At 45.0% G+C, this 23,761-nt stretch overlaps 1 protein-coding gene across 4 annotated transcripts in view; it reads right to left on the bottom strand.

The window, feature by feature from the left end:
- The window catches only part of SEMA6A (semaphorin 6A), a 115,386-nt gene extending 98,604 nt beyond the window's left edge, over positions 1-16,782 (bottom strand). For 3 of the 4 annotated variants that reach the window (XM_075021333.1, XM_075021335.1, XM_075021336.1), the window contains exon 1: positions 16,107-16,782. The gene's annotated coding sequence lies outside the window, so the exon portion shown is untranslated. Of the gene's footprint in view, positions 1-14,234 lie in introns of all 4 variants that reach the window. The other variant, XM_075021334.1, reaches the window with a different exon arrangement.
- Positions 16,783-23,761: the final 6,979 nt, after the last annotated feature.

Here is a 23,761-nt window from a genome sequence, read left to right as displayed (position 1 = left end):
GGGGATCTTTTTTAAAGGAAGTTTTACTAGTTCAGTGGAAACTGGCCAAAAGCCATGAACTTATTCCAGCCAGCTGACCAGCCAGCTGCAAAGGGTAGTGCCAATGCTCTTCCCTCATAGCTGCAAACACATCAACTAACCGTTGGCCTGGCAGCAAGGAGATCATACAACCCATTAGCAGCTTCCCTCAAAATGGACATATTATAAAGCCTCCTTCCACTTCTTTGCCCAAGATTTATTACAACAAAATTGTTTACTGTACTTCCTTTCAGTGCCTCTTCTCTCTGCACTGCTACCTGTCAATCTCTCTTCCTGCAGAAAAAACGCCTTTCCATGCCAATCATTCGAGATGCTCAGCAATGATGGAAAACCTTTGAAGGAGTCTCGTGAGATTTCCCAGGGCAAGGAGGAGGGTGTGGGGACAGAGAAGAGTCCCATCTGGGCTTTCTTCCTCCCCCACCTACCAAGTTCTCTATGAAGGGTAAAGAAATCAGGCAGAGAGACAAACGATGTCACTTGCATCTCCCATGCGCCATCTGTTTTTTCCACTCCAAGCTTCCTATATACTTAGGCAATGACAGCTCATCAGAAAGGAATCGTCCCACAGCATACTGCCAGTTTGTAAGGTAGAGCGAGCAGTAAATACAGCACTTTCATCCTGCCCACCCCTCCTATGCCTTGGCACTTCGGCTATCCCTCTGTACCAGTATGGATATACACCTACAGCTATTCTTTAATCCCTCTGTTTCAGTATGGATATACACCTACAGCTATTCCTTTAATCCCTCTGTTTCTAGAAACCTTCCACCCCTCAGCCTTGACCTTACAGCTACTTTCCTTGCTGCCTATAACCATTTCTTCCTTAAACGTTACTCTACATATCTGTGTTTGTCCCACCATTTGTGGGGGTAGTTGGGATCGAGCAAGAGCAGTATGGTACCATAGCTGTATCTGCTCATAATTTCAAGGTTTATGGGTTTCTTGTTGACTTACTCAGTCATGATGTTATCTTTTCAAAGATATTGTTTTTGAGAGAGTACACATGCCAAAACCACTGATATGCCTCCATAAATTTAACTTCAACTTAATTAACTGGGGGGCACCTATCAAAAACATCTTTCTCTTCACTAAAATATTTTGAGGGAAGCTTCAGTCAAAAGAATGTGGTCAAGATAAAGTGATGTCAACCTGGACCATCTTAGTGGTTTTGCTATGGGGAAAAAAAAATAATCTGCAAATTATTCATAACCTTCTTGCAAACTGTCTCACAAGCTCACAGAACAGGCATTAACCTGACATACAAACTTTTCCAAATATTATTAACACTTCAAAGACACCACAAATATTGAAGTAGATAAATTCTCTATTACTTATTCTCTTCCAACGTATCCTTCAGCAGGACAACACAGCTTCCCATCTTTTGCCCGAGTTAATGCTGAAAATATGTATTAGGTATGAAGTACTCGGTTCAAGAAGAAGGTTTCATTTAAACTGATAAAAAGTGAGGATTTTTCCTGCAGTTCAGGGAGACATCTTGTCTTTAATCTTGCAGGCTCCACAAAAAAGTTTAGTCTTTTCATATCCCACGCTATAACATAAAGTTGCAATGGAGTTGAAAGCAGAGAATGACAGCAGTGACTTTAAGGCGCCCTAGTGTTTTCTAAGCCAAAGCCATGGCCACAGACGGTGCCCTTGTTTCACACCTGCTGATGTCTGTGGAAATACTGTATACAGTATTTTCCTAGGAGATCACAGGTTCCATCACAAGAGTGTAACATTTTATGGAGTATCCCACCTGTTTCTTGGAAGATAATCAGCCTAGTTAGTATGAGCTGCCTTGTCACTCAGTGGCACCTCTGTTTCATCCTAACTGGTTTCCCCACAGAGCGGCAGAAAGCACTTTTCCTCGTCCGAACTGGCGAGACCTGAGCCGGGGCTGGCAGCATGTCTATGGAGCCAGGGCTGCTGCGACAGCACTCTTGGCAAGATGACTTGGTGCTACAACACATTCTCCATCTCTTTGCACCTTGTGTTGGTCACACTGAAAATCCAACGCCCTCTCCAATGTACAACCTCCCTATTTTCCAGGCTATGTAGCAAGTATTGAGATGGCCTTGGGACAGATGCCTACACAGTCTGTGGTTTGTACTGAGAAGAACTGGAAGATTCCAGTCTTAACTCACTAACTCACGCAAAGTAGAAATCTAAATAAACAAATGCCTGGTCCTAAAAGTCTGGTTTACTAGCAGGTAACAGGTGCGAGTGAAGCAATCAGGCAACATCTTTATTTGCAAATTAATTTCCCTGCATCACCAATGCATTTCCAGTGCATCACCTTCATGACATACCCAGGAAGGGAAAGCTTGGAATCTTTCATAAGTCTTTTGGCATGTCTGATTTATTTCTGTATGCATTTGAGTTGTTTCTGTTCTGAGTCTCTAGACATTTTAGCCACCGCACATTTAAGCACATGCAACTCACTTTTTTTTTTTTTTTTTAAGTGAGACCTGATCAGATAAGACTGAAGAACTGAGTGCTTTCTTTGTGACAACACCTTTCTTCTGCATACAATGCCAGCTGCTTGGCAAAAAAACCCGCAAAAAAATGCTAACCCCTACAAGTTCTTTTTGTTAAGACTTGAGCACCTGGGCTTGAGTCCTTAATGCAAAAGTAACTCTTGGATGGCTAAAAGCACCACTTTCAGAATCTGCACTTTACCTGTTATGGGTCCATAATATGACTATTGTTAAGAAAATGAAGGCTGAAAGATGCTGTGTCTCAAGCAAGACACAAATGAAATGGTTTAAAATAAGCACTGAATTCACATGGGATTGACCTGAGGCAAAATCCAAATCCAAGTGCACACTATTTCTCAAGAAGTTAAAAAAATTGATTGGAAAATTGAAAATTAAAACAGCCTTAGATTTGTGGGTCAAACATACTTCTAGCTGATTTCTAAGTCACTTTTTAAAAAAAGAATCACTTAAATTACTATTTTTTTATTCTTCTAAACACTGGAACAACATACAGCTGCTGCAGTCTATTTTTCTGCATGCAAAAACTTTATATAATTCTAAATTCTGGAAGCTCTTTAAACATAAGAGAGTATTTAAATACTCTTCTGAGCTACAGAAAATATACTCCATACAAGCAAGGGGAAGTGCTAGAACTACTGCCAGAAACTATTTAATAGCTTGAAGCAATTTCTACCCTCCTGTTTGAACAGGAGGGAAAAAAATATTGTTTAAAGGACATGGAATCTCTTTCAGTCTTCCCTTCTCTCTCAAAAAATGCAACTAATTTGCCTTAACTTGATCTGTGTTTTTAGCCTCAGCTCCCTGTGATTATTGAAGAACTAAACAATAAGATAACAGGAGCTCAAGATAAGACCAACTGAATGTTAACCTCGGACACCGTTTTGCTAAGGTGCACAGTCACTGTTTCTGCTCAGTGCAAGCTGTATTATTTTGTGTTCAACTGGTTGCAGTTGTATAGTTTGATTGTCTTATCTATCCTGTAGGGCTGAGCAAAACCGTGCAACCACTGAAACTAAACATGAATTTATTTTCTGTAAAAGCAGGGCTGAGACATGAAAGCTGTGAAAGAATCTTGTTAGCAGTTCCTTGTGTAGGCAGCATGTCTCACTTTAATCATGTGCATTACGGCCTTTACCCATCGCTGCGAATTCACTCCTAGAGCTTTTCTGCACATCAGTTTGGCTAACCCACTTTCTAATGTCTCTGTCTCTGTCTAAGAAAGCTGAAAACTATATTGCTTCTTATACTGCAAACAGCAAGACGACACACACTCACACACACAGACAAAATCAGTGCCTTTGAAGAGCATGGCTTGTGTCCATCATTCCTTGGTTTTGCTCCATGTTTTTCACTACCCTGAAGCATCTGCACTGAGATTTTGAAACACAAGAGGGCAGGCTACATGCAAAGGAAAAAGTACAGTGCATTTTCCTATTGGTTTTCACAATGTAAATAGCCCAGCTGAACAGACTGTCGGAAAGAAGCATTTCTCCCTTTCAGCATAAAAATATGTGACCAAGCTCTTCTTCTGTTTCTCTAGACAGCATACTATTAGTTATAGCTGTACCCCTGCATTTAGAAACTGTGTCAAAAAGTGAAAGGCCTTTTTCTCTTAAAATCTGTAGCAATTTCTGAGGCCACTATGTAATGGTGAGAAAAGTTACTTGCCTCTTTCCAGGCTTTGACATGCAACCCAATGAAAATACAATGGATTCTCTCTCAGTAAATTCTACCCTTGGAAATCTTTAAGGCCCTCCCCCCATAAATGTATTTCAGTAAGTGTTGTGCGCCTTCTTACACAACCCTGTTTTTTAAATGAGGGTAGTTGTTAGAGTAGGCTGTCATATGATGGCTGTCTAGAAGTAGGCAGCGTAGCTGCAAAGTAGCACGCCAGCCCCCCTACTAACACATTCTCTGCTGGTTTACTGCTGAAAAATTTCCAGTACTAGACTCTTTGAAGCTAAAATATCAATTCAGTGTACAGATGCCATTACAGTACAATGTCTTCTTGATGGTTTTGGTACGGTCATAAGTTAATTTCCTCCAAAGAATTTAAATTTCGGTAATTAACAACTCCTACTGAAGTCAGCAAGGTTTATGTGACGAACATGAACAAGTCGGAGGCTAGGTTTTCTAGACAAATCCCATGCCTGGTGAAAAAAATATGGACATGCAATCTGAAGCAAAACTGTGCCCTCATTTTTCTGTTTGATGTTTAACAGATCAAAAGTTAGATCCTGCTAACCCATATTCTTGTGCCTCAGCCCAGCTCCTCTGCACCTATCTACATAAGCAATGTAATTGCTTCTGATTACGTATTCATGTAAGCTAAGGCGACTTGTTTGAATAAAGGTTTACAGCTGGGAATCCAGATATTTGGATCTTGGGAGCCTGGCACAAAGAAGGAGGTCAGGATTAGTCCTTCTAAAAAAACCAGTGGTGTAAGCATCTGTGTAGGTGTTCCAGGTTTTGAAAAGTTCTTTAAGTTCTTTGACTGTGACAACAATGAATTCTTTCATCTATTTCAAACTAAAACAGATTACTGACCATTTATGGCAAAAAAAAAGAAAAAAAGAAGTCTAAAGAGCTGATTTGCTATTCAAGGTAAATCAATGCAAGCATTCTTACAGACTCCTTCTCCAACATTAGCAGTCATTATACAGTCTACATTTTCCACCCTTCTGCAGCACATCACCAGCATTTAGTTGCACCAACATGTTACCAGAAAGGGCCTGGCTGAATTGCCTCTGCTACATAAACAACACTTGAGTTGGATACTATTTGGGTTAGCAAATGATGTTACCTCTACATTTTCAAGCTACACAAGAGAGCTTATGACAAAAAGGGATGAACACAAACAAAAACAATTGGTCAAAAATGTAAAGGGTGCACTGAAAAGGAATTAGAATTTGTGTCAGAGAACTTACTCTATTCCACACTTTGCCTTTTATTTTTGAAGTTTTTCTCTGATAGATAGTTTAACACATGTATGTAGTACTCTAAGAAAAATGTTCTGACAAATCAAAACTGCATTATTCTCACAGCCAGTCACCAGCCTTCATCCCACACCTCCAGGCTATTAGCTCCAGGTTGGCTAAATTTGCCTTTCGGACTGTACATGCTGTTGAACACAAAAAGGAATTAATTTTTTTTTTTTTTTTTTTTGTAATCTTGGGAAAGGAAGTGTGCTGGCATTATCTCTAGGTCTTATGCTTAGAACAGGATAAAGTAAAAAAGACGACACCACCCTACAATATATGCGTCTCGTGACGGAATTAATCACTGTATCTGAACATGCTGAACTTCCCTACAACAGAATTAAAAGGAAACACCTTGCAGATATTAATGAAAAAGTGTAATAGCTCATGCAAAAATCTTTCCTCTTCCCAGAGCAGCTCTTTAAGGATTCAGTTTTTGATTTCTTTTTAAAGAAAAACAAATTCCTATTCAAATTAAAGAATAATTTCACCAGCTGAGAAAAAAAGCTTCCCAAAGAACCACTAGAAAAAAGTTTGTCTTCTTACTTCTCCATGAAACCTGATAATATTCTCCTCTTTAATTGCTTTCCAAGAACAAAAAAAATTCTGCACAATGTATTTCTATAAAAGAAAGTCTTACTGCATGGACAGAGTCCTTAAAAAATATGTTATATAATCACGCTGCTATAACAGACTACAGTAAATTTTAAAAAATCAATTTAACTGTGGTCATTTCTGATTAACATGGTTAGGATCAGTAAGTTCTAATTGCAAAAGCTGTGCATTTGTAATTAATAAGTACAAATTACTCAGAGGCAGAATGGGTCGAACACTATTATAAATTTATACACATAGTACCAAATCCTGTTCATATGGAAAACTAAATTCAGAAGTTTATTTTAATGCATGATGCTCTTCTTTCATTAGAGAGCTATGACGAAAAGCCAGTACTATAAAGACTATAACCCAAAGTTCAAGATTGCAGTTTAACAGCCTGTGACCCTCTCTATATAATAAAAAAAGGGCATTTTGAATCAAATACCAGGCTGCATTTCGCCATGCTCATGGCGTGAAGTTCTAGTCACGGAAGATAATCCCGTGGGACTCAACCTCTCCTTTGCCATCAGGCGGCAGACGCTGAGCTGTACCCTGCGTGTAAAGCCAGCGGCAGAAAAGCAGCTCCAGGCGGCACAAAGGCATCCCATCCCATCCCATCCCATCCCATCCACCTTTTTCCTCGGTCTGGCGTTTTGGGACGGGATGCAGTAGCATCCTCCCGGCCCGCACCCACGGCGACCGCGGCACTTCCCAGGCTCCAGCCGCCTGCCCACCTCTCCTCGCCATCCCCCCGCTCCGAAGGACCAGGCGGAGCCGGGGGTACTCTCCCCACAGCCGGGGACCAGCTGCAGGCACCGGGAGCGCCGAGGCTGAGCTGGGGGACACCTTTCCTCTCTCTCATGTCCCTTCGTGAGCACGCAGCCCAAGCCAAGCTTTAGCCTGCCAGGAATATTCAGGCAGCAAGATGCTGTTCCACACGTGCAAGATTTGCAAAGCAACCTCCGTAACACTGCTAAGAAGACACAAATACAGCAACTGCTTTCCCAGAGATGATTATTTTCTTTCCTTGATGAGATTAGTACATTCGATGCTAAAATTCAGCTGCTCGGGGAACTTCTATGACCAACCACAAACAAAACAAACCGAAAGAACTGTATTGAACTGTAAATGGAGTAAGGGCTTGTTGCTGAGGTGTTCAGTAGAAGCTCTTCTTTACTCTCCAACAGGAACAAGACTGGGCCTCTATGCTGACTACACAACCACTTATCACTCACTCCTCTGTTTCTTGCAGGTAAAAAATACATAATAAGCAATAAAAACCATTAATTAAAGAACGTACAAACATACCTTACAGAACTGCTTCAATTAATTTGTACACAGAGCAATTCTATACCTACCCTGAAACTAAATGGAGTACAATAAATCCTGAAAAGAAAAACACAACTGAATTTGTACCTCCACAGCTTTTGACCTAAGATATTTTTCCACTGTAACAATTTTTTTATGCAATCACCAGCTCCCTTCGAAAGGGAACTACAAAATGACCAGGGCATATTATTTTGTTCTATCAGACTGTCAATCTGCTAGATACATGCACATTTTGCGTTTAACAGGAAAAAGGCTGGGATTAATTTTATGTAAAATATGCATGTACAACAGAGTGCACTAAATCCAGACTATAAAACAGAAACCTCCGTACTATGCGAGAGTATAAAACTACAAACTCAAATTTACTGTGCATCTACCAGCAAACAAAGCTTTGTCATCTTTAAAATTAATGTGAAATTTTTGGACTTCAATTTGTTCAGTTGGTAGCGCTCCTGAGGGTGGATTACAAATAACAGGCACATGTTCTCAATCTGCTTGTTGATCTCACTTGAAAAATTGACAAGATTGGGCAGTAAAGTCCCAAGCTGAAGCTTTAAAACTCATCTTTGAATGCAAGCAAACCATATGAGAGTAAAAAAGTGGCTAATTTTCCAGACTAGTTCCAATTATACTGAATTCTTTAATCTAAACTGCAGAGCTTTTAACATGATTCTTTGCTTGATGTGAATATTCAAAGCTTTTTTTGTGTGTGTGTGTGTGTGTGTGTGAACAGAAGATATGTATCAAGCTTATCTGTGCAAGAACCAAATTGCTTTATTAGAGCTGGAGGGAAATCAGTTAATTCTGGAGACACTGTAACGTAAAGTGCAAGAGAAATGGGATTTAAGTATCTACTAAAATGTGAGGCTTACTCCTGCTCACACAGAAGTGATGAAAATTTTTTCTCAATGGGAAAAGAAAAAGGAGACCACGATTTGCTTAGTGAAAGATGTTTTGTGCATCATTTTGTATTACCCGTAACTGACAAAACAATTAATATTCAGCATGACATTGACAAGTCAGTCTTCCAGCTACTTTCCTGTTAGACCTATTTACTACTTTACCATTATTCTCATTTGTCAAAAAAGCTCTTTCTGACTACTCACAGCTCCACATTTCTTAAAGTATGCATGTTTTAATGCTGAATTTGTGAACAGATATTGAAACATTAAAAAAAAATACTGCCAATGCCAACACAGTGCTGAAAGAGCACTAGTTCTGTCTGAAAAAAAGTTTACTTCCCCTCTTCTACTTTGTAATTCAAGCTGCTCTGCAGCTAACAAAAGGGTACTTACTGTCATTTTATTAAATTTAAAGTAACAATAAACATTAACTCAGTCTCAAACATGATGTCACGCTGTATGTAGCTAGGTTAAAAGAGAATGTAAAACAAATTACCTGGATTGCTTAGGAAACCCTAAATGCCCTAATTTACCCAAGCATTTATCAGCAGAACTAATAAAAAGCCTTTTTTTGCCCTTGCAATGGATAAAGGTAGCCATTAGTCTCTGAAGTGTATAGTTTTACCAGCAAGACAAAACAAAAAGCAAATCTTGGGAGTAAATATCAGCTGGACGTTCACATAACAAGGTCCAGGGAGACATATCCAGAAGTTTCCTCCCTCAGTCCAACTCTGAATAACATTGGATGCTGTTCTCTCTTCCTTCAGAGCTCTTCTACTGCCAAAATAACTGCAAGGCTTGCAAGTCCGAGTATATCTCAAGCCTTTCCCAAGGCACCCCAACACTATCTGAGGCACTGAAACTATGGCAACCGAATAAGCAAGCAGCTTCCATGATTAATAGATGAAGATCCCAGCGACAGTGCCTAGCTAGGCCATAATTCAGGAATGCAGGAGGAATTAGCATAGAATCCATCTCAATCCACCAATAAAAAGTAGATTTCGAAAGGCTTCAACAAAACAGCAATTTTTTTTCTGCTAAAAAAGAAATATACTATAGAACTATAAACTGTTCAAATTCTCATTAACATTTCAATAAACGGCTGCCTCGAGTGCAAGTAATGGATAAATGTTCATGAACAATGGTGAAGGAGCCAACATAGCAGATTTCCCATCTGACTATCAAAGTCATACGTAGGAATACTCAATATATAGAACATCTGAGCGAAGCTGAGCAGACAGAGATAAGAAAGTAGAAATAATGTTTGCTGCAGTCAGGAATATATTTGGACACAGTTTTTCCTATTGTGTTGGGGATTCATATGAGCGAGTACTTTTTCCACCCGCTGAACTGGAACACCCGACCATATCTGTTATATACTCTACACATTTTCATTACTAGAAGGCCCTGTGAGTCTGTCAGGGTCATTGCAAAATTGATGAGGGTTAGGAATACCTTTTTTCTGAAGTGCATAATCAAACTTCCGCTATTATCTCCAGTAAAAATACTAGTATTATAGTCCTCATCCACTAGACAGTCTCAGGCTAAGGTGAAAGGGTATAATAAAAATATTCTTTATTTCCTTCCACTATCATAAACGTTAAGTTTTCACTAAAGGCAACTGGCTACAAAGACCATAAAAGCATCAGAATGATTTTTTTGCCTGCATTACACAAAGGTTATAACCCTGCAGTCAAGGCATGGCTTTACCTGGGGAGGGTGAGGGAGAAGGAGCCAAAGGCTTCCCATAGCGAGGACAGCTCACATGCTGCCATGTCGCATGATATGCTGCAATGCTGTGCATCTGCCCCCAGAAACTTTAACTTCAGCATTGCATGAATGTTGTAAAACTGTATTTCTGTAGAAAGTTCCTCAGTAGCAGTTTTGTCAGTAGCTAAAAAAAAAAAAAAAAAAAAAAAACCAAAACGAAAAAAATGGCATGGGGTAGTCCATGATATGTGAATTTCAAGCATCTAGTCTAAATGCTCTATATAGAAATGCCTATTATTAACAATACTTTTAAAGGAAAGGTCATCACTGAATGTAGTGAATTACCATATGTCTTCACTCTAGAGATACAGCAACTGGCAGTTCTGTTAATAGCTGGTTTATCTACTTCATTTTACATCTCTATTTCAGCCACTAAAGAAACACTTTGGGGCTTGGGGAAAAATTCCTTTCATACAAAAATGACTCTGTATTCACACAGAACATAGTACACCCCTCCTTTTGGCTGATAAATAACTACAGTTCTATACTGGGAAACACTTCAAGAGGTTTTGCAGCGAATTACGGCGTAATTCATATTGGGTTTTTCTCGGTTTCTTCTTCCTTTTTGGAAAGCTGTTTTCTTTAAAAAGTGGTATCTACTTCCTTTTTTTATTAAACTATAGCTGGAGCTAAACTTTAGATTTCAGAGGGCATAAGTCTGGCAGCCTCATTTATGTTCATCTGGTGCATGAAAGCTGAGAATATGATTATTTTATGGGGGGAGGCATAAATCTCTCATCCCCTTCCCTATTTCCAGTGGCTCCACTACTAATTGTTAGCAGCCCTTGTAAATCTGAAGCAACAAAACCTGCAAATGCCTCTATGCTTGTCTTTCAAGGAACCCCTCCTAAGACTTCCAGAATACCCTGAAGTTGTAGGTGCATACCTCTTTTCTTCTATGTTTTTTTTCAAATCCCTCAGTTTCCATACCACGTTTAATTTTGAATCCTTTCACGTCTTCCAGCTGCTAAAATATGACAGGCAAACCAGCAGCCTGGGGACCCGCAGAAGACAGGCAGGACATGCAATATGTATAATTATAACACAGTAGGTGGCACTCTTCCCTTTAAAACCTAAAGCAGCACCTTGGAGCTGCGCTGCCATACTTGCCATCTTGCAGTCAAGACCCCAACACCAAAGCATCGTTCACCATGGACAATTAAAGATCCCTTAACATTGTATAAATGTGAACATTTGGTTATTTCCATGACCATAGGTAATGGTTTAGTTGTCTCACAAGACAGCACATTAAGAAAACAAAGACAGGCAGACTCTGGTCTGCCAGGTTTGCACTTGAACTGGAGAAGTCCACTTCTGCCTTCACGGACCCTACACACATCTAAGCTGTTCCTCATTCAGAAGACTGGTATGACAGGCCAAAAATAAAAATATTCCTACAGAAAGGTGTCAGGCTCAGGCCCAGGCTTCCCCCCAGATGCTTGTCTCTGCCTTTGAGCTCTGTTCATGGTTGCTGTATGCTGTTGATCAGCAGCCAGATTCCATGCTACCACTGACTGTATTGATCTCTGTGTACGCCTCACCCACCGCAGAATAATCCTGATGCACAGAACTAATGAGCATAAAATGCTCAAACAGTCACCAGTAAAAAAGCGTTTCTTATTCCTCTTATTTTTCTGTTGCCCAGTCAAGACAAAGCCTGTCACAATTTGTCAGACGTGACTGGCTCTGTAACACGCAGACCTTGGTCTGACTCAACACTGAAGGTCGATCCAGAGCGAATGTACTCGCAGCATAGCTTCAGGTCCTCACCACGTATTGATTCCTAACAGAGGACAGTATTTTCAGACTGGGGCCTAAACGTGAAAAAAAGTCCCTATAAGAGTAAAATTTCAGCAACTGCCTCTACTCTCAGAAATTTATTCAAGGAAGCAAGGCTTCGCTGGGTGAGCAAAGCTTACTTGGGTGAATGAGACTGGGAAGGATAAGGGCTGAAGCTTTACCTCCTCAGTAAATGAATAGTAGAAGGTAAAATACTGCAGCATCTGTATCAGATTTGGATAGTGAAAACTTTTTTAGTATGGTTCAACTTTTCTCTAGCGTACGCTATGTCTAATAGACCTGAATGTTATTTTCCAGAATTTACTCAGTTGTTTGTTTTCAGCACTCTGCTATAGTGTATGGGAGTCAGGTACTATACACAAAACATTTGTTTGGGTAGTATAACAATGTGTTCTTGCAAACAAGTTGGATGCGAGGCATGTATTAGCTCAGGTCAATTTAATCCTAAAACATTTTATGTCTCCCCTGCTGTAAACCATGCAAACTCCTTTCATGTGTATTTATGCATGGCTCTTCAAAACAAGATGACAAATTTCCCCTTCCCTTCACAAAACATGCACAAGCAAGTTCACAATCACCTACTTCCTTTTTAATGCAAACAGTTCTAGTCTGGATTTATCACAGGTCATTAATTTGATCTCTCTCCTTTTCTTTTCCTTTTTCTTTTTTCCTTTTCAAAAATTCAATGAAGGCAACTCCTCATCCTTAGCCCGATCTATCTCCTTCTTCAGTCTTAAACTCCAATAACTGCGATCCTCTATTTACAAACATCACGAGGGGATTATGGCTAATATTCACTGTAATCTCCAAGTAGCTAGAGATGTTACCTAGTCATGCTTCTCATGGATGTCAGTGCCCAATTATTTTTTGGTTCAAGTAGTATGAGTTCAGTTGATAAGGTTGGTTTTGTCATTAAGTAAGAACATACAGTTTTAATGTAGACTAATTGAGAATACATAGAACATCTGTGACCATATGATTCATCTTCCCTGAAAGTATTTACCCATGCTTCAAGCATTCAATTCCTACTACATGAAAAGCAAGTGTTGCAAATATACTTTATGGTATTACTTACTATTTTAACATTCATTTAGCATTCCAACAGAAACCTCATCTGGGCATTCTGCTCCTGAACTATATTTCCATGAAAGCCAGAGATTTTCTCCAGTGAAGAGTGGAGGAGAATGGAAATCAACGTTTTTATGCATAGGAAATTGTCTGGCTTTAAAGAGAGTTAGTATATATTCTCTTTGTCTTATACCTTATGAGAAGCTACCATATTAAAAACAGGTTCCTTTTAGATAAAATTATACCCTAGACAGTGAAACGCCTTGGCAACTGTGCTTTTTTTAAGAGTGACAAACCTTCCCGATCTTACTGAAGCTAGTATTTGCGTTCAACCATGTACTAGGCAATTCCATGAAGAAAGGGGTTTGCTGGCGCAGCCTCAAATTTCCTCACGATGTACATTATTAAAAACAACAAAACAAAACAAAACACACAAAAAAAAACCCCAAACAAAACAGAAGTTAACCAGAGCAAGATAATTTTGCTTTTCTGGTCTGAAAACAAGTGGCAAAGGAAGCCCTGAACATGGTAACAGCTACATAAATCTTAGTCTGAGAGAAATGCCATAGACTCCCCAAAATCTCCATGAGTTCTGTGATTAAAAGAGCCTGACTCTGCTGGACTTTCTCACGTTGATGCCAAAGGATTTACCCGCCAAGTAAAAACTACTTGGATGAGAATGGCTCACTGGATGACACTTAGATTAAATGAATGCAAACTAAAAGCAGGCACGGAACTAATTTTTGCAAAGACTGCGGGAAAATCACACCTCCAGCTACCATCTTTGAGGTTAGCTTAATAATTAATATCGTTGCTGAACGATACTAAATGAAAGTTAGCAGAATCTATGTCAAATAATAAGCCACGGCATGCAGCCCTGTGACAGAAAACGGCTGTGGACGGTTGAGCTCTCCGTTATTTTACAACACCTGCAAGCCGCGTGTGCTTCTCTGAAAAAATCAAGCGTTCGCCTTGCAGAGTCAGGAATTACAGTCCTTCCCAATTTATCACAGAACTGACTGAAGCCTTTATCCTTGCCGTTCTATTAGTGAATCATTTTCTGCCCACAGCAGCTAGAGATCCGCGCTGCACAGACGCTGGCACAAGCGCGCATGTTTACAAACTTCAAAAGCTGCCATTAGCTCGGGAGAGGAGCAGGAGAACAAATTTCCCCCTGAACAAGCGGTCAAGCTTAGAAAAAGACAGAGCCATTTGCCTAAGGAAAACCCAGCAGTTACCGCCTTGCGACTCACCCTGGGAAGAGCCAGGCAGGACAGAGGCGGCGGCGGCGGGCAGAAGCGCATCTCCGCTGCGACTGACCGGGCTGCAGCCTCAGCCCCGCGTCCCCCGCCAGCCCCCCGCCCGCACGCCGGCCGGAGCCACCCCCGGGAAACGCCTCCCTGGGGCAGGAAGGAAGGAAGGAAAGAAGGAAGGGGCGGTGGGACGGCCGAGCCCTCGCTAGAAGCAGGTACTTTCCCCACGCGTGACGAAGGAGAGCCAAACTTTCCGCCCCCCTCCCCGCCGGCGGAGCGCGGGGCGGTGCTGACCCTCAGCCGGCCCCAGGGGGGCTGCCCGAGCCTCCGCCGCGCCCCCACCCCCCCCGGCTCCGCGTCCCCAGCGCACCGCCGGCGGGAGCACAGCGCGGGGGGACGTGCGGGCTCCCGCTCTTGCGGAGCCGCAGCCAGGGCTCCTAACGCCATCTCGCCCTCGGCTGGGAGCCTTCCCTGCCCGCGCATACACGGGGATGCGGTGTGTACGTGTGTCGGGGGGGGAATGCCTCCCCTCCTCAGCATCCCGTCCCCTCCTCAGCATCCCTCCCCACCTCAGCATCAGCGGCACGAAGGCGCCCCGCCGCCGGCCCCGGGGCTCCCCGGCGGCGCGGGGCGTGTGCGGGGCGCCGCGCCGCCAGCCCGCAGCCCCTCTGGAAGGGCTGGCCGAACAGAAACTCCTTTGTGCCGGCCGGATCTGTTATTCCCTCCTTAGAAAAACTTTCTCTATTTTCCGCCGTTTCGCCCGGCTGCCCCGGCTCCGGAGGGAGGAGAGGGGCCGAAGGAGCGGCAGGGCGAGGGCGCGGGCGGAGGGAGAGGAGCTGGGCTGCCCCGCCACGCTCCCCGCCCGCCGGGCCGCCCCGAGGGGTCCGGTCTTCCCCGGGCCCGGCGCCGGGGCCAGCCCGCCTGCCTGCGCTCGCCAGCCGGGGAAGAGCGGCCCGCGGGGGAGAGGATGGGGGCGCCCGGCAGAAAGTGGGGGGGGGGGGGGGGCGGGGGGAGCAGCCCTGCCCGAGAGCCACCCTTCTCCCCGGGGCTGCGGAAGGGCAGCCAGCAGCCCCTCTGGGCCGGGGCCGGAGCGGAGGGGAGGACGGCCGCTGTCCGCTGGAAGGGGAGCCCGCGGCCCCAGCCCATGATCGCGAACAAAGCCCGGGGCTGCGCCGCGGAAGAAGTTTCCTCGGTTCCCGGCCCCTTCCCCCAAAACGCAAGCCCTGTCTTGGGGAAAAAAAAAAAAAAAAAAATCAACCGCGACCCAACTACCCCGCACGGAAGAGCGGAGACCGCGGGGTTACGCCTTTGCGCGGAGCGCCCACATTGTCCCTGTAACAAAGACACCCCCTCCCCGACCCAGCCCCACACGATGCCCGGCGGCCCCGGGGTGAGCGGGCGGTGGCCCCGGCCCCAGCCCCAGCCCCGCCGGCGGCGTCCCGCGGCCGCCCCGCTCCCCGCCGCGCCCCGGCGGACGCGACCCCCTGCCGCCGGCCCGCTGCGAGCAGGGCTCGGGGCCGGGGAGGAGGAGAGGAGACCGAGCACCGCGCATGCAAGCCGTGCCAAGGGGCTAGGGCGGAAGGCTAACACGTTAAGGAGTTGGGGGGGGGGGGGGTAGAAAAAAAGAGAAAAAAAAAGGCGAAGCCACGAGATGCCTGGAAAGTGGCAACAGCAAGCGCAGCGTGTGCACTTGCAGGCGGCTCTTCTCCCCCTCCCTAAGCGCTGCAAACGCTGTCGAGACAGCAAGCAGCAGCCAGCCTTAAACCACGCACCATCCTCGCTCCTCCCGAGCCTGCCAGGGCGACCCGGGAGCCTTCCTTCCCGAGCAACCCCAAAACATCAGGTAGGGATACGGACGGGGGAGTACTGTACCTTTTCGGTGCATGTATCTAGGCAGCTAGAGGACAGAACTAGCTGATGTAGTGTCCCATTTAGTAATCCATTTAAGGGGATCTCTCTGGGAAACTGGAGCCACTCTCTCCTTTGCAATCCTTTGTTATTACTACATGTGTGCTTCCCGGGGGATGGAGTATTTAGTATTTCTACTTTCTGAATTGCAAATGCAATTTGTTCATTTCCAATGATGGGCGAAGAGGGGAGGGAACAGGGAGAAGAACAAGGGGAAAAAAAAACAAAAACAAAAAACAAGCGTTAGCAACTCCTCTCCAGACCCAAATTCCACTACGGTTCCACTCCAGTAAGTCCCCTTCAGTCGCGCCTCGAGAGGTAAGTCATTTCGGGGTCTCCTCCTGCTCCCTCTCTACCACAAGTGCTCCCGGTGCGACGGCTGCTTCAGGAAAACTCCTAGGCTGGAGGCACTCGCCGTGCCACGGCAGGAAAGCGCAGTCGCTCCTCGCCCCGGGCTGCCGGGCATTGGACTGTGCGCGGCGAGAACGGGGGAGCCGCTGTCTCCCGCTGCCTGCCGCTGCCCTGCCTCCCCTCGGCGCCCGCCGCCCGCCTCCCGGCCCCTGGGACGCGGCTCCGCCGGCGGAGGCGGAGACAAAGCCCGGACTGAACGGCGGCGGGCGGGCGGACGGGCGCGCCCCGGTCCCCGCCCCTCTTCTCGCCCCGCCCCGCCGGGCGGCGGGCGGTGCCTCCGGGGGGGCGGTGCTGGCGGGCGAGGGGTGGGGCCTCGGCGGCTCCCGGCTGGGCGGGGGTCGCCGAGCCCCGGGCGGAGGGTGGGGTGGCGCGGCTCCTCGTTCCAGTGCTCTTTACTGGCGACGCTGCTGTCAGCGACGGCTCCCCGCCGGTGCTGAGCGTTACCGGGCTGGTGTCGAGCAGGTGCAAGCGCGGGGGGACCCACCGCCCCCGGCCCCCGCCCATGCCGCGCCGCCTCCGACCGTCGCGGTCGTTCAGTGCCCGCGGGGTGCGGAACCGCGGGTGCGGAGACGCCCACGACCGACCAGAGTAGCCCGGAGCGCCCGCGGCGGCGGGGACGCTGTGCCGGGCAGCCGCCCGCTGCCCCCCGGGGGGGTGCGCGGCTCCTCGGCGGGCCGCGGGCGAGGCAGCAGGGGCCGCTGCGGAGCCCGGGGCCGCAGCGGCGGCGGTGGGGCCCCGCGCATGCTGCCGCCTGGCAGAGGGCGCGGGGCCGGGCCGGGCCGTGTCCCCCCGGGCGCATCCCCCCGGACCGGGGCCGGGGCCGCAGCTGGCGGCTGGCGCAGGTCTCGTCCGACCGCTTGTCTTCCTCTCCCCCCTCCCTCCGCCCAAATCCCGCCTCGGTGGTCGGTCGCTGCGCTAATCCCCGTCTCGGAGCCGATCCAGCCAGGAGCAGGAGCGAGCGGCGCTAATACATTAATCCCCCTCTCCCGGCCCCGCGCCGAGGCCCCCCGCCGGCGGCGGCGGCGGTAATCCCCCCCCCGGCCCGGCCCCGGTGCAACGGGGCGATGTGCCGGGCAACGCTCCCCACGCCGCCGCGCACGGGGGCTGAGCCGCCGGCCCCGGAGCCCGCGCCTTGCCGCCCCCCCCTCGCCGCCGCGGCGGCCCCTAGAGCGAGCGGTGCGGGGCCGCCGGGCTGGCAGACCCCGCCGGGCTGGCAGACCCCGCCGTGGCCGGGCGTCGCTCAGCCGCTGCCCGCGGCCGCCGTGGGGTCCGATCCGGCCGCCCGCCCGCCCGCGGGTCCGGCCCCCCACGCCCCGCTGACCTCTCAGAGCGTGGGGGCCGGGACGGATCAGCGGCGGGAGCGGACTACGGTATAAACGCGACAAAACAGACCAAAGTCGGTGAGCTGAAACTCCGCGTGTACGTTGCTTTGGCGGCGGCATGCAGCCTCTCGGGAGTTCTAGCAGTAATTTCCACCCTCTAGATCTCGGCAAGGAGAGCCTCTAGTTATTTCAGCGCGAAGGTTTCTAGTTTCCAGAGGAGTCATTTACATGTGCAATTGCTTTAACGTGATTTATCGGGGGGGGGTGGTGGTGTTGGTGTTGGTTTTTTTGTGTTGTTTTTTTTTTTTTTTTCCCCAGACCAGATAAGAGAAAGGACAGGCTGCAGCTAGGGGATTTGCTGTCAGGCCACGAAGTGTGGCATTAAAATTAAAATAATTACTTGTTTATGACAGCCGTTTTTCTGCCTTTTATTTTCAGATAATGAAAGGACTCTGAGAAATTGGTTTTCATTCGGTATTTGATTTGGGATCTAAAATTACACACACATCCATTCAATTTCTAGTTGTTAGATTACAAGGGAAAACATTTCATCTGTATGAAGGAAAGATTTCTTCTTTCCTTCAGATAGTTTAAACTGAATGTATACTTAGGATAATTTTCTAACCAAAGGAACTGAGACTTAATATACATTTTCTTTCCCTGAAAATCTAAAACAGAAGCGAGTTCTGCACCAGAGTAATTGCTGGGGACAGATGAATTTTAGTGAAACAAACTTACCCCAGATCTGAAAGCAATTAGAGAAACTGAACCAGTACAAATAATTTCTGCATACCCAATCGTGTGTCAGGGGGGTAAACCAGATGAATGTACCTTGAATTGCCAAGACCCCTAACCCCATTTCCACAAAAAGGCCCCCGATCATCTCATGCTACTTCTCCCTCTGTCAGGAAATGAGAAGAGAGACTGAACGCAGTCAGGATTTGTGGAAAATACCAATTCAACAATACCAAAGGCTGACATTCAATCATTACATTATGCTCAATCACTACATACGTTTTGAGGTGTTCAAAACTTCCACTGACTTTGTTGTGTGTTAGAACTGTAAGCAGATCTAGATTGGGCCCTTACCATGTGCTTCAGATACTTCACAAATATTTCTGCAATACTGAATGGTTTATTTTACGCTTGCATTTCTTCATTTATCAAAAAAGGCTCTCTGACAGAGAACACTTTCTCCTCCTATATTTAGGGGTTTGAAAAATGTGGACCGGATTTTTATATTTTGAAAGTTCTGCAGGAAGCAGAAAGCACTAAAAATTCCTATTTTCCAGACACTGGTACTGCTAAGGCATCACTTGCTAGAAGGTTTATATTCAGGTTCTTTTACAGAACTGTTTTCCGTTCATCCATTTTCTTTCCCCATCTGTAATTTCCAAGCCTGCACTGCCTAATTTTTTCACTTAAATCATACATTGTAGCCCTTTTTCATTTAACCTTCTCCCCAAATGAAAGTCGGCTCTTCTGTCCTTCATTCCCTTACTGCTTCTTCTGCTTTTAGCTTAGTAGAATCAATCTGCAAAATCAGATTTGTCTTCATGGCTTAAAAAAACCACCCTCTTTTACCTGACTCCTGGTTCCCTTTCTCTCTCTGTACCCAATCCAGTAAACTATTCTTAACTTTTCTCTCCCACCAAGTTTTTTAGCCTATTTTTGTGGAACTTTAATATCAATCTCAATTCTCCATGCTGTCAGATTTTCTGAAAACAGAGACACAACCTTATTTGTTTTGCCTAGACTAGTTAACAACTGTGGGCTACTCACACTGGCTTGGAGAAGGGAATTATTACCCTTATTGATGGAAAAAGACATATTTTTTCACTGGCTGCTTTTTGGCAGCTGCAGAGGTAGGGTGCAGTGGGTTTTCCAGTCAGGAATTCTTGGTGAGGTCTCCATGGAGCTGTGCATTTTGAAAGCCTTATCTGACCAATTCATGCAAACTGTAGAGAAGTTCTCCAAATCTCTCCAGTTCCTCTTCAGCGTAGGTCTTTACCAAAGATTTGACTTGAGTTCGTATGAAAACATTACCTCTACCCCTCCTTCCTAATCACATACGAAATTTGTTGACTTGAAGTTCGTGGGACACCTGGCCTGTATGGGGAAGGGCATTTGGTTCTCCCTCACTGGCAGCAGCTGACTCTTTCAGTTGGGCTGTGTGAAATTCAATGCCAGTTGGCATGCTGAGCCTCATGCTGTATACAAATATATTTTCTACTCTACCAACTTCCCAGAGCCATGTGACTGGAGGAGCAGCATCCCATTAGATACAGTTCTGAGGAGCTGGGATACTGCAGAGGTGCAGTGGTACTTTGTCGTTGGGCACATCCCCATTCATTATCTTCCCACATCAGAATAACCTGTGCAGTGTTCCCCTATTTCTCTGTCAGTTGTTATTGTTAGATTCAGTTCAGTTCATTCCTGCACCTATTTCAAAGGTTCAAAGTGCAGCAGAGTTTTATGTTGACAAGAAACAACACATAAGAGTGGCAGAACTGAGGATTTTGACAGCTGTCTGAGAAACACAAGGGGGTGTTGCCCCAAGGAAGGTACAAGATGGTTTTGATGTCCACGAGGCACTCAAAGCCTGTAATCTTAGGAGGGGTTGTAACTCCTTTTCCCCCTCTCCCATTCTGGCATCAGAGGAGATGCCTTTACCTGTGAGGATATATCTCACCACAAATAAAACCAAAATGGTGAGTGCAAGTACATCTTAATATAAAGAAGTGTTGACTTCTTTAATCTTACAGCAATAGTGAAAGCTCATCAAACTGTAAATATGATTTTTGTCAAGACAACATTATTAAATACCTTGCAAAGTAATTACTCCTACACAGAGAAATATAAGCTCTTTCTTTTAATCACTTTAGAGGAATTCACCAAACTCAGCTGTACCCTGAAAATGTGGTTGAAAGTGGACAGGTTTTTAATTAGCATATAGCTGTTCTTGGGCACACTGCAGCTAAAGGAAAGAAGACTCATAAAATCCAACATGGACCCAATTCTCAGTCTCTTAATGTAAAATGGCAATGGGTCTTTTGCCCATTTAACTTCTGCAGAGTCAGGCTCATAGTTTAAAATTACGAGCGCTAGACATTTTACAGACCTCTGTAAACACGTAAAATGAGATTAGATTAAGAACAGGTAGGCCATGAACTTCCTACATGGATGTGATTTTTAATGGTTGATGAATCCCTGCAAAATCCCTTCTGTAAGTAAGGACCTTACTAGAAATGCCGCATTTTTAAGTTGCTGGATGACATATATGGATCTGCTTTTCTTAATCACTTTGTTCAGACATCTTCCAAATGGATACCCAGATGACTGTAGGCTGACTTGGGGTGTGCTCATCAGGGGCACCCAAAGCATTCAAAATTCAGGAAGGTAGTTCAAAATACTCACTGGAAATACTAGGGACTCCACTGAAGGATTTGCCTCTGCCTGGGAATGCAAAGGGAGTCTCTCTGTGCCAATTCTGTGCAGGTTAGTCTTTATAACTATGGAGGATTTTGGAAGGCAAACAAGGCTGCAGAGCAGATGTTTTATGCAGGAGGCTGCCCTGGTCAGCCCCTGCTGTACTGTGCCAGAAAAATCAGCAGAAATTCGTGTTGCGCTGTGAGCAACATTCACATGTCACTGTGTCATCTAGTTCCCAGAAGAAGAGAGTGTTACATGATGGTGAAATAAGCGGAGAATACTGTGGATAGTGGCTGGACCATATGGTGAAGGGAGTGGTTCCCTGTTAAAAACCCAAAACAACGAAGCATGGAAGATCAATGTGGGAAAGTGATGTAGAATTTAAGAGTTGTTAATATCAACAGAAATTTGCAGAGTTTCATTATCAAATTACTCTAAACACACATGGGCCAGATCCTCCTCTGATGTAAATTAACATAATCCTGTTAATGTTAGTGTGTCCGTATCAGTTTTACCTGCTGATGATCTGTTTCATTAAAATTTCACCAGGAAGGCAGTGTGTGGTAATTATTAACTAGCCTATTGAGCTCCACAACAGGAATATAACTGATCTGTTGTATTCCATAGGCAGTTAAGTCACTAGAAAAATTATTTGCTATTGAACTCTATTGGATTTTCCATAAAGGGAAGCTTACTGTCCTCACACATTGGATGTTGATGATCTCACATTAGTCTCTTCTAGTTAGTCTCTGAGAGGAAAATTAATCAGAAACTGTAGAGAGAGCATCTGAAGAGAGTTTTCAGGGTTTCTTTCCCATCAGTCTTATTATGGGAGAAGACAGTATGGTCCTCAGTTACTTCATGGTGGTTTAGTTTCAAGTATTGTGCCCTACATTTTTAGTTCACTATTTCAGAAACTTCCCCCTCCCCCCAGCTTTTCCAGCATTGTGCTTAGATGTTGCATCCTTTTTGAGTACGGTGAGGAACCGAACAGAATAAAATATGTCTGTCAGCTGCTGCTTCTGTTTATATGATTAAGGTTTGACATTAACTACTGAGTTGTTTGGACAGCAAGAGAAGAGGTGTAGAGAGACTCTCTGAAAACATGCAAAATATATTTTGATTGGAAAGTTAAGTCAAATTCATACAGTTTCCTTAGGGTAAATCCTCTGTTCTCATCAGGACTCCGTAAAATCAGGGGCTTGATCAAGAGCTTAAGGAAAACAGTGAGAAAAGAGATTTATTTTGGCTTTGTCTGGGTTCTTGCGGTGGATAAATATGGTCCAAAGTGAACCATTGCAGTGCCTCCCAAAAAAGCAATGAACATTTCAGATCTAGATGGGGGAACTAAATGTAAAATTATCATAATTGAAAAGACAGCACTAAAAGAAGTCAGTATTATAATAAAAGTGTTTTAAATACAATTACAGCATCAAACTGACTGTAAATCCAATTTTAAATAATAAGAAGTGGTTAATTTAATAAGTCAAAATCATTGCTTTCGGTGTCCCTTCAGCTGAACTGAGCCCTTAGGAACACACAGTATGTGGAACTGCCAGGTGATACAATATTAGCAAGGAGAAACCTTTAATGGTTTCAGTATCTGAAATAAAGAGGCTTTATTCTGTCCTCCTCCCCAACACACACACTTTAATTCATAACATTAAATCTCATCCAGGTGACTTTTTTTTTTTTTTAACTCTCAAATTGATGGCAGTGGGAAGAAAAAAAGGTCTGCGACTGACAGTCAAAAAAAAAGAGGAAGGAGAAGAACAGAGGGGGAAAGAGCAGCCACGACAAAATGGAAGAGACGAGGAGAAGGCTCCAGCTGAGAAAATTTATGAAGCAGAGTATGCAGTGGGGGAGAGGGAGGGAAACCAGAGAGAAGTGATGGGGGGGAAGAGAAAGGAAGAAAGAGGACCAAAGAGAGAGGAAAGCAAATAGTGTCTATGTGAAGCAAAAGATTAGTGAGATATAGTAAAGCAATGCAGGAAAAAAGGGATTGGTTAAACCTTGACAAATAAGCAGCTGATGGAAAATGATCTTTTAGTCAGGTTTTATCCTTTGATCCTGCAAGATGACTGAATTAAAACAACAAGAAATGAGAGGCTGAGTTGCTCTAGGTTTACACTTGCTTTTAAATAATATGAATATATTTACATACTAAAGGAGAAATTAATGTCAAACACATTATGGCCTGCTAAGATACAGAAGAGTGACTGAAAATGTGTTGAAAGACATGACAAAGTATTTGGGAAGAAAAGAGCGTGTCCTGGTTTCGGCAAAGCAGTTTCCACCAGTGTCAGTCACCTCCCCATGCAGCCTGATGAGCTCTTTGGACCTAATTCTGTGTGGAGAAGGTGACACAGGGTAGTCGGGAAATAACAGTGCTCCGAGACATGGATGGGATGGTGGATCAGTTTGGAGAGGCACCAGGGTGACCAGAGGTCATCA

This window comes from Buteo buteo, chromosome Z (genome assembly GCF_964188355.1).
Source record: "Buteo buteo chromosome Z, bButBut1.hap1.1, whole genome shotgun sequence".
NCBI lineage: Eukaryota > Metazoa > Chordata > Aves > Accipitriformes > Accipitridae > Buteo > Buteo buteo.
This window is presented reverse-complemented; position numbering and strand designations above follow the sequence as displayed.